The sequence below is a fragment of the Typha latifolia genome, chromosome 9 (genome assembly GCF_019914945.1).
Source record: "Typha latifolia isolate L0001 chromosome 9, TyphaL0001v2, whole genome shotgun sequence".
In the NCBI taxonomy this organism is placed as follows: domain Eukaryota; kingdom Viridiplantae; phylum Streptophyta; class Magnoliopsida; order Poales; family Typhaceae; genus Typha; species Typha latifolia.
Genome location: NC_133094.1, coordinates 2,738,337 through 2,750,215, shown reverse-complemented (window position 1 = coordinate 2,750,215; position 11,879 = coordinate 2,738,337).

The following is an 11,879-nucleotide window of genomic DNA, read 5'->3' as shown; positions in this document are numbered from 1 at the left end:
TCTTGACTTGTCCTGTAGTTCAATTCTAAAGGAAAGAAATGTCCTGTCCCTGTTGCAAGTAATTGTTAGACTGTGTAGAGATTTTCAGTACTTTCTTGAAGTGAAATGAAAACTTTTCTGGGATCATCAAGATTCATGACGAACATAATCTGCATCAGTCCTCTAGGAGAGAGATAGCACTGGTGTAGGGGCAATTTCTCAGTAATCTTGCTCTTCTAATGATTGAAAGGAAAATCAGTCCATTTTTTCATGGAACATTCCAAGGGCTTTGCTGCAATGGCAGACTATTTTCCAAGGAGTGGTGCTGCCTTCCAATCTTGCTCTATTTTTCTCTGGTGCAGCCTTATGCTCATAATTTATTTGAAATTTTATTGTCTATCCAGTGAAAAGATATTTTTAACCTCTGTTTCAAAGCAGGTTGTCTGTTGGTGACATTGCGATCTTCCTTGAGCAATCGCCGGTTTCTGTTTTCAGAACAAGGTATCTGCCAGCTATATCTCTATGCATAATAGTGTTTCATATTATTTTTATTATTCATTCTTAATCTTACGCGGATGATTATCAAGAAATGATATAAGGAGATAGTGATTGTATTTTTATCAGTTCTGTAGTTCCATGATCATTTCTTCTTCTTTTTGTTTGATTAGGAGAAACGATTACCTTTTCTTTTAAGAAAGTGGTGCTAACCAGTTCACTGTCCCAAGCATCTTGTATCTAAGCTCGTCTGGCCTTTGCTCAGTCTGGATTTGGCCTTGATCTTACTCTTAAGATTAGCTTTTTCTATTGTAGCTGTATGAACTTAATGAGGCTGGCAGTAGATAATGACAGTGTAGCAAATGTGCCCTTTAGGGTCAACTTACAGAAGCTTTTATTCAAAGTTTATCGCACCTTACTATCATAAGATTCATAACTGACTTTCCCTTACTAGTTTCAATATTGGTATTGATGGCACTATACCTTCATTGTCTTGTTCTTTGCATTGTACAGGAATTTATCTCAGACATGATACTTGATCTGAGTTGTTCAATCCATCTCGCTTGTATATGTAAATGTGCACACACATCCATGAACCATGTTTGCTTGGACATGCATTAATAGATAAACATCCATGATGAGAATTCTTTGCCACACACATGTATAAAGTTGGAAGCATCTGCTTATTTTACATCTCAATCATATGCAAGGTTCTTGTTTTGTAGCATGGGCCATGAGAAGGTGTGGTATTTGCAGTTTTATGATCTTCATTTGGGCACTATAGTTCCTGGTAACCCCTTTTCTCACCTTCTTACATTTTTCTTTGGTGTACTGTTCACTTCGTATTTTCAATTTGAAGTAACCAAAGTTCTGCTAGGTGACCTAAGCTTTAGAATGTTTCTAGGGCTCAGAAGTCAAAGTGAATTGATGTACTATATTATCTACCTATCCAAATGTTTTCTGCTATCTTACTATGATCAATGCACTCGTGAGTCATGACCTATTCTCCTGATGTCTTTTTATTTGATTCCTTCTTTTCTTGAGAAAGATGGATCTATTCTCCTAATATCAGTGTTCAATAATTGTTTGGACGTCTCTTTTAGTGTATCTGAAATGCGGACATATGATCATGGCTTGATATTAATGTCTCTAATTGATTGTTGCTTGATCAGATGTATCTAGCTGGACAAACCTGGAGTGGTTGTGAATATGATTCCAGCATTTTTGTTCTGACATATGAGATGGTCTTTCACTATGGAGTTGGCTATCAGAAATAGTATTCATACAGGTTCACGGAGTCTGTATGAATAGGAATTAGGAAGAATGCGTCGCTCAATATAAATATGTATAGATGTTCATACAGGTTCACTCCCAGATGCGTCGATCTTTCACAGTCTTTCACCACCACTTTCTCATTCAATATAAATAGAATGTCTTTTTACCAACACTGCCTGACGCTCTGTTTTTTCTCCTCTTAATTTTATTTGTTTCTTGTCCTTTAGTCAATAAGACTATAGCTTTTTTTTTTTTTCAATGTAAGAATATGTATAGATGTTGCAAGGAGCCCAAAGTAGTGGAAGATTTGCATATTTTGTATACTTCCTAATTCCTATCCATTGGGAGAAATGATTGCCCAGAGACTGACAGAAGATAGATTCGGAAGAATTAATAAACCTTATTCCTCACAACATTGGGAATGAATATTTTGAGAATCTAATCAAATCCTTCACTTTCTGGTTAGGTTGATATAGCTCAGCGCTCATTTCTATTTCTGAAGAGACCTGCTTCAATGGCTCAATCTCATGATCACTTAATACACATTTTTTCTACCCTCCAAATTTCCAGAGTTTTTTGTTGTTTCCTTTTTTTTGTTTTAAATTTTATATTTTGGAGCAAGTGGGTGGAGATCCCAGTTAGAGAGAGGCCCTCCCCTGATCTTTGTTACATTGAATATGGATATAGATTTGCAAGACATTATGGATGATCTCCCCTCCCTTGACAATATGAAGACCCCATCACCCTTTTCAAACCCAATGAAGTGGACAAGTTCTTTCGCCTCCTAGCAAATAAACAATACGTGGATTTTAACTCTTAGCGATTCAATGGATGAATCCTGAAAAACAATGGAATAATTTTCCTCTATTGGATCAGCTTGGTTGGCTAAGTGGAGAAGCAAACTCCCCATCACAGTCCACCCAACTGGTTCCAGCCCATCTCGATGTGTCAGCTTGCACAGCTTATCCAGTAGGAGCCCCACTGCTGCACCAATAGACAGAGATCTAAGGAGGGCTCTGAAAGATTGTAAATTTAGCATGAACCAACTTGAATAACAGGGCTAAATCTAAGAGAAATTGGAAAAATAATAATATGAGGTCTGTGGTCTATGTTAATAAATGAAGAATGAAAGTTAGAGAAAGAAGAAAAAAAGAAAAAGAAAAATGAAACATTGTCGTCTGTTGACTTGAATTTGATTCAGTTGAGTAGGTCCTAATATTTTACTCTGACTCATACCAATGAGACAAAGGGGAACAGATTAAGGACCATGCAAGCAATGAAAACATGAATAAATCCAGTGAGCTGCAGATAGGCAAGGACCAGTTAAATGCCTCAATACAATTCCTTTCCTTTTGATTGTGGAGGACCACTTCTCCCCTCCCACCCCCCCTCCTGTGGTGGTACTACTCCATGGGGGCAGTTCAAACTTCAGAGCACTTGGGCACTGTACTTATTTCTTTTAATTCCTTTATTATTATTATTATTATTATTTAGTGCCTATTTTCACAAATTAGCACTAGGTTACAAGATCTATGGAGTTGGAGATCTGACATAACCAAGCCAACTAACTCTGTGATGTCCCACTAAGTTTTTTCTTTTCTCTTTAGAAGTGGGATTAGTTGACCCAGTTATATTTATTAATTTATTTATAGAATACAAATCCCTGCACACATTAAAAAAAAAGAAAAAGGTACAATACAGTATTATCTCACTCCTATAAATCACACTACTTAAAAAAGAATCCCTGCCTAGATCAACAACCACTCACATATGGTATGAAACATGAGAGTATAGAATATACAATCATCAAAATTATTAGAACAAAAAAGATAAGATCCTGCACAGAATCATCAACAGCAGATCAGAAACACACTAGAGACCCCAGTTATACTTATTTGAAAGGAATAATTTACGAAAGCAGCGAAAGAGAGGGGAAAAAAATAATCATCCAGGAAGATGGAGGAAGAAAAAGAATCTATCCACATTCGCCAAATCTGAGAGAGAGATTTGACTGACAATGTTTGTTGGCCATTGATCACATGTACTCCCTTAAAAATGGCAACCTAGGGGCTCTCGCTGTTTCCAAAACTGCAAACTAGTGGCTTGATAGTTACAGCCTTGATGTAGTTTCTTTTTTCACCAGCAGTCAAGTGCCAAATGAGTAGATCATGCGACCCCTCAAGTTTGGATGCAGATTTTTCTAGACAAATTTCTTTCTGTCAGCAGTTTGAAGCTCCTCCTTTCTTTTAATTATAGAGAACAGAATAAGATAAAAACATTGTTTTCATAGGATGCATTAATGACAAATACAACGGAGCGACTCGACGACAACCATATTATTCCATTCAGATCTTAGAAAAAAAAATTTCAACCTTGGAGTTTAGAATTATTTATCTTGTTCATGTTAAAGAATTACTCTCCTATACTTCCACACAAAAAGATGGTATTATTAAGGTTTTGTCACGAGGATCGTCCACTGGAAGGGAGATGTCTCCATGTCTAGGTTTCACTGTAGCGTGGCACGGAGCAAAGTTTCTAAGATCATTAAACCAAAGGCTTTCCTCTCCTCTCGCCAGTAGAGATATCATCCTGAGGCGACCTAGAAGGTTGGATGCCCTCGTAGTTAGGGTCGAGTGAGAGTCCCTTTTCGACCTCCATGATTCCCTCTCTCCTCTTTGGCAGGGAGGGACGACTGGATTTACTGTAGGTTGATCCCTTCCAGGCCTTCTCCACTCGCTCTCTCGCCGGTGTCCCTTCACCCAACAGTATCTGGTGAACCACCTTCCCCCCTCTAACGTGGATGCTGTCTTCTAGCTCGCCTGGGTTTGACCACCTAATTAGGATTCTTTGGTGGCTACTAGAGAAAGAACACAATTGTCATACTTTTACTGAATCGTAAATCTCCCTCCCTAGAGAGTGCTCGTTCACGTTAGGAATAGAGGCGAAATAATAATAACAAATAGAAATTGTTAATACCAAAATAAAGAATTTATTCAAGAAATAAATATTCCTATAATTAGTTGTATTATGGAATAAATTTATAATTATTATATTTGATATGGCATAAAGTGAGGTAAAGAAAAAAAAATGTTGAAATACTCTAATAAAATATATGATAAATAAATTAATATAGTTTATTTATATAATGCTTGGGAGTTAGGTATGTAATAGTAGGCTAGGGCATTACATATGCAATACTAGCTTAAAATATTATAAATGCAATTTTGAAAGATAAATATACAATGCAATGCTAGGGAGATAGATATATTATGATTGAAAGGTAAGTGTGCAATATTTGCAAGTGATATACAATGCTTATACAATTTTATTATTATATTTAAATTATTTTAATTTTATAAAATATTTGTCTTTTATATTTAATCCTACATATTTAGTTCTTATAACAAAAAATATTTATAGTTGAAAAATAATAAAATTTTATTTTACATGGAACATATATTTTTTAAATTATCTTTACAAAATGAGATTATTAATAATATTGTTATATTTTCACTTTTATATGTTTTATTTTAACTTAAAACATGATATTATTAATAATATTATATTAACTTTCTTCCCAAATTTCTTATTTTATTAATAAATAAATAAAATTTTAATTGGGTTAATATATAGTTTAAATAGTAAATATATTAACTTTCTCCCAATTTTATGTTTTCATTACAAATTCTCTCAGCTTTTAACAACTCTGTTTTTATTTTAACGAATTACAGTGAAATGATATGATATGTTCTCTATTCATACACAAAATATAAATTATTTTAGATAGAACTCTTCATTATTAGACGAGACTGAATGTGATGGAAGAACTATGATCATTTTTTAGAGCTCTTCCTCTTCGTACTCATCCTCCTCCCTGTCATTTTAAATGAGACTAGTATTGTTTTTTTTTTTTTTTTGAGGTATTTTATTCTAGTTAGAGTTTGTATTATTTTTAAATTGCTTTGTCTTACACTTTGGAATTTTTTATATTTAAATTATTTTTAAAGTAATTATTTCAGTAAAGTAAAGTATGACCCATTGGAAGTGCATCACATTGCATGTAATATCTATGCTACCGCATCTATAATTAATCTATGTCATTTAGCTGTGTTAGTATATGTGATCATTAATGGGTCCAATTACAATTAATCTAATGAAGACCGCATACCAACATAGTTGATGGACGAGATTCAGTTATATTCGAAGGTCATGATAAAAAATTATTGAGCTCATAAAATTATACGCATTTGTGACTTTATATATATGACCCCTCGAGATATTGTTGGATTAATTTATATTAATTTTAATAATTAGGCCAAATATGTAAATAATTAAAATGTGTACGCTATCATTTAAATAAGCCTAGAATTTAGTGATCTAATTAATTATTAATTAATTGACTTAATGGTATAATTGCCGCAGAATTTATGTGCAGATATCATTATATAAATTCTTATTTTTTGAAAAGCAAAATTAGAAAAAAAAAAACTAGAACAGTAGATTTAAAGCATGCATTAAATTGATCAACCCCCAACAGCTAAACCTTTTATCCAGCCTCTAAATCTACGTTGTGGGTCTCTCTTGAGTAGTTCTCGTATTCTAGAAGTTATTGGCCTTTTCTCCATCGCCACCTTGAAAATAATATCGTCATAATCTCTATGCTTTTCTTTTATTTATTCAAGTCTCTGATTTAATTTAATGGCCTTTTTGACAGGCAATCGTACATCGGAAGCGTGTAAGGTACGCTATTCTTTAATCATATTTCTGATCATGCAGCTGATTTTAGCTTCATATCTTGATCTCCTTTTATGTGGTTGTCGTAGTTTTATTGTAGGTCCTCGTACATTAATATTCTGTTCATCCAATATAGAACCAAAATGCCCTTGTGCCTGCCTATGCTCAACCAAACTAGTCATCATCAGTGATGTTGTTCACTTTAGCCAAATCTGGTGATGTTTTTATCATCACTTCGTTTATTTGTTCTTTTTAAACAAGCAAACTATTATTTTAATCACTCTTTTTTTTGTTTTTTAATCTATTTGTTCTATCTACCCACTGTAAAAGATATTTTAAATCTTTCGCTAAACTATTATTTTAATTTTATATCGCATTAAATATAAATATTACACACTGTACTACTTAGTATTAAAAAATTAGCATAGCTATACTTATACTACTATTAAACTTAGTCTTTTAAAAATATAAAACTTGCCTTTTAAAGAGAGACATGTAGATCCCTAGGCATGATATTGCTTCTCTGTTCTAATCTACTACTGTTCTTCAATATATCATTATCTTTTAATAAAATTATAATTTATACTTTATATTTTTATTATTTACAAATTGAGCCATATAATTTAGCGAATATGCTATACTGCTGCTAGATCGGTTAGTTTAAATTTAACCAAACTTCTGTGTTAAATTAATTATACTAAGAAAATTATGAAAATACTAAAATTATTTTAGTCATTTTATAAATAAGAGTATTTTAGTTATTTTAGAAATAAAATATATCTATTTAATGAAATATTATCACGGTGTTAGTCCAAATCTAACGCAAAATGTTTTTGTACATATTTGTTAGATTATAGAGCCCGATTTATAAATAGTAAATATGTAGGGTGTAATTCATAGTTTCGTTAAAAAGTAGAATGTTATATGCAAATTTCTCATGTATATTGGAATATTGGTAAGGATCAGTTTCTTTGCTGAAGCATTTACACATCGAAGCTTGAGTTTATGCTTCCTTTGCATCACCAGCGCAGAGCTTCAGATCATTGTTTGGCACCACATTTAGTACAAAATTATGGAGAATCTTTCTGAAGCATCAGTGTAAATAATGGCTGATGTAGTCTGTTTCCTTTCCCAAATTATGTTTGTATTATTGAACTAAGTGGACCCTCAAATAGAACTTTGTATCTCCACAAAATGAAACAAAAGGACATGCTGATATCCTGCCACCTTTGACAAGTTTGACATGGCTCACATACTAACAAAGATTTGCCCCCATTTTCTTGTTTCATAACCTCATCAGGGTGAGAATATTCAGACTGCAACTACATGATCTTGTTCAAAAGCTTTCAGAGGGATGGATCACTTAAAGCTGCATGCCACTCAGCATTCATGCCTTTCTATAAACTGCTGCATATTGACTCAGATTGGCACATCTTTCAATCAAGTGAACCTATAGTTAGAAAATTGCAGAGAGTATCAGCTAACTTATACTGTGTAAGCTTTTTGAGGAGATGGGTCCTCAAAATTGGAATAATTCAGAAGCAACTTCTGATCCATTGCCGACGTCGATTGAGAGCGGTGAACTCCTGTAGTGTTATGCTGATTAATCCTATCCAACTGATGTTGATGTCTAGGATACAAACTCCAGGCAAAAAACCTAGTGTGTGGATATAATCATTCATATAGTTAGTAATTTACATAGAGCATAAAAAATACTCTTTTAGACTTATTTCAGAACCTTTATTTATTTGCTTTTTTTTTTAATTCTTCACGTTAGAATGTTAAAATAATTTGATATGTTTGAGGTCCCAACTAGAAGGAGCAAGGCCTAACTAGACTAATGACTCCAATCATTCAAGTGCCCATCCAACTCCACAACAATGATTCAATTACGTAAGGTAGATTGCGAAAAATAACAACTTCTGCAACTGAACGAGGAAAGGAGTAGTAGTCTCCTTCAATCGATTATAACATGTTTAATTAGCACAAAAAACAAATTAATCGTACGCCTCACATAAGCTCTACGTTGTCATGATGCGATAAAAGTTTATTATTAACAATATTCTTTCCAACAACAACAAAAAAAGAAAAACTTCTCTTTTCCAAATATTCGTAGGATTTGTTTGAAAAGGTAGGAGAAACTATTTTCTCTATACTCGCACAGTGTAAACTTTGGTTTATATGTATTCCATTTTCTCCATTTATGATGGTGATATGCTGGGCCAATCAGGAACAAAATTGGGGGAATCAGAGGATACAAAATTAGGAGTCATAATTGTTGTCTAATAATATTATTCAAACAGTCGTAAAGTTCGAGCTAAATTAATAATACAATTTATTAAAATAATTTATGAATTATATATATGGATTACTGTAGAATATGAGTATAACATTGAACATTATGACCTTAAGATCAATTAGAGTGCCTTGTCCAACTAGAACAACAACTATTTTGTATACGAAAAAAAAATTATAACAATACAGTACTCTCTCTCAATGCAGAAGAAATATATACACTTGGTTCCTATTAGATGTCTCGCTAATATTTCCTAAATAGTTAATATTAGTATACTTAGTTTTTTTTATTTTTTATTATCATGATAATTATTTTAAAATTAATTCTCTTTCACTTGTCTTTAGTGGACTGAAAAAATAAATATACAATGTTAAAGTACTTTTCAATTCTTTCTATTTCATCGTTAATACATTATGCATCGGACTTAAGTTTAGGCTTAAAGTTTATAACAAAAATTTATGTTCAAATCATAATTTTTCTACCAATAATCTCATTAAGACCACAATCAAGATAAATAAATTCTTTTACAATTTATCTTTTATTTCATAGAGTAGATTAGTTCTCAAATGTGAATCCTAACGTGTTGAAATATTAATAAAGCAACTATATTATGATATTAAAGAAATGGAATCAACGCATTCTGACAGCATAGGTCCTTTATACCCACCATATTGAAGAGCATAGAGTTCAACTATTCATGTACTACGTCAAGGGTGGAACTATATTTGACCAATTTCTACGTATAAAAAAACTATATTTTACCACTTTGGGTTTTGGATAAACTCCTGCTACAAGGAAAAATAATTCTCATAATATATATTCTTCAAACTATTTCTAATATTACTATAACTTTTGCCAGTTTACCAAATCATTTTCTTAGACAGTAGTTTTCAGTCAATTAGTCACCAATAAAAACTATTAGAAAAAGTGATTAATAAATTGCTCTTCATGACATTGATCCATGACTTACCAAGAGAGCGAAAGATAATTACATTGAGAGATAGGGAGCATGCCCAAGAGAGTGTTATGACGGTATATTAGTATAGCTATTTATGAATCATTTTTTAGGAGAGCAATCTACTAATCACTTTCTTTGTTAGGTTTTGGCATAGTGGTGTAGTGATTAATTGAGTAAGAATTATTGTACGAGGCAATGATATGCAGAGATGACAAAAGTTACAGTAAATTTGAAATAATTTGAACACTATTGTACTGCAAGAATTATTCTTCCATATAGTACTACTTTGGTAAAAATTCTCTCAAAATCAATAAAAAAGAGAATTTAGATTGCTCTTTCTCAATCTCTCTCTCTCTCTCTCTCTCTCTCTCTCTCTTGATAAAAGATTGGAGATTATACTCCCCAACTAAAGATTCTCTATGGATGTTCTTATCATTCTAGATTTGCAACGAGAATGATAAAAACAACTCAACTTTCACGAAAAAAAGATGTAATAATTTGGATAAACCCTCTCTCTCGTATATGCCTCCACTCTCCCTGTGAGAAATTCTTCTATTAAGCTCCTTCCAAATTAGCTACCAAACGAGAGTTAAAAAAAAAAATCCCATACATGTAGAAGATGAGAGATAATATGTTAGTTTTCTCCATTCCTTAAATCATATTTTACTTTTTGATCGACAATAAATGAGCTCTAATCTGTAAAGATAAAAAAATATTTTTCGATCGGCAATTAAATTGCAAGGGGCCCCTCTCTTATGCACCCAAACAAAAGATTTTGAGTCTCTTTTAATTATTGAAACATAGTCTAAGGATGTAGTCATAAGACCTTGACTCATGCCATTAAACAAATTAGGAATTTTATATAATTATCATTAAAAACTTTTAAAATATCGTAATTATCACTAAAATCTTTGCACCCCTTAGAAAATATCATTCGATTCATTAGATTTGATTAAAATAGAAATTAAATTAAAAAACTATTTACCCAACATCATTGTATAAGAAATATCATCCTTCATACAACATACAAATTATTAATAAATATTTATGCTCTTAACCTTAAGAAAAAAAGAATTATTTAGTCATTTACATTTGTTTGTTAATTTTAACGATAATTTGTTAGGAATATACCAATAGAACTTATCTTTAATCATAATTATGAAATAGTCAAGATAATTTTATTAATAATTATGATAATTTGAAGAATATAATGATAATTATAATATATTAATATTAAAAAAAAAAACTATAGTGACAATTATATAAAAACAAAACCCCAATAAAATTAGTTCCCTCAACATGGGGCCCTTCTTGCATATTTCATTAGACTCATATACTTCCTAGGAACCATCAAAGTGGCAGTCAAATCAAATAGGAGGAAAAGAAAGCAACCATTAACTACCTTCCAAGAACTTCTAGTACTTCCATTTTTGCTTCTCACCAAGAACTATATTTGGATCCTCCATATACACAGGCCATCATAAAAAAAGAGAAGAAAAAAAGAGAGTTTGTTAATCATATAATATAAGTCATAAGAGATTAAGAGGCATCAAATTTGTTGCCCTAGAAATGATCAAAGCTTCTCCTTCTCTCTCTAAACTCTTCTAATTTATTACTTCATACTCATCTTCTAATTTATTGGAATCCTCCATTGTACCTTGAACATTGTGTGTTGGTTGGGCAATGGGCATCCTTCCCTACAAATTGGCATACTCATCTGCTAGTGTTAGCATTCAACAGAGGGTGAACTGTGCCCATTTCAGTAATGTTGGGGGCCACCCACCAACTTGACCATTGATTGGGTAAGATTAGGAGGCCCACATCCTTGTCCAATGGCATATTTTGCCCCCTTTTTTTAGGGCATTTGGATTTTTGCACTGTTGGAAAGAGTGGTGATGCATTTATTTACCTCCACTATTAGATTTGATGTACGTAGAAATATAAACCCCTAAAAAGTTTCACTTGCTCTAATAAATAACATAGGGATAATTTTGTTATTATAAAAAAGTTGGTCGATGGATGGCATTTCTTAATTATTGTGATTATTAGATAAAAGAGGAAGTCTATAGAAGAAGATATTATCTTTTTAGGCACTAGTTTAATTAGGACACCACTAAATTTTTATTATTTTAAAATAACATT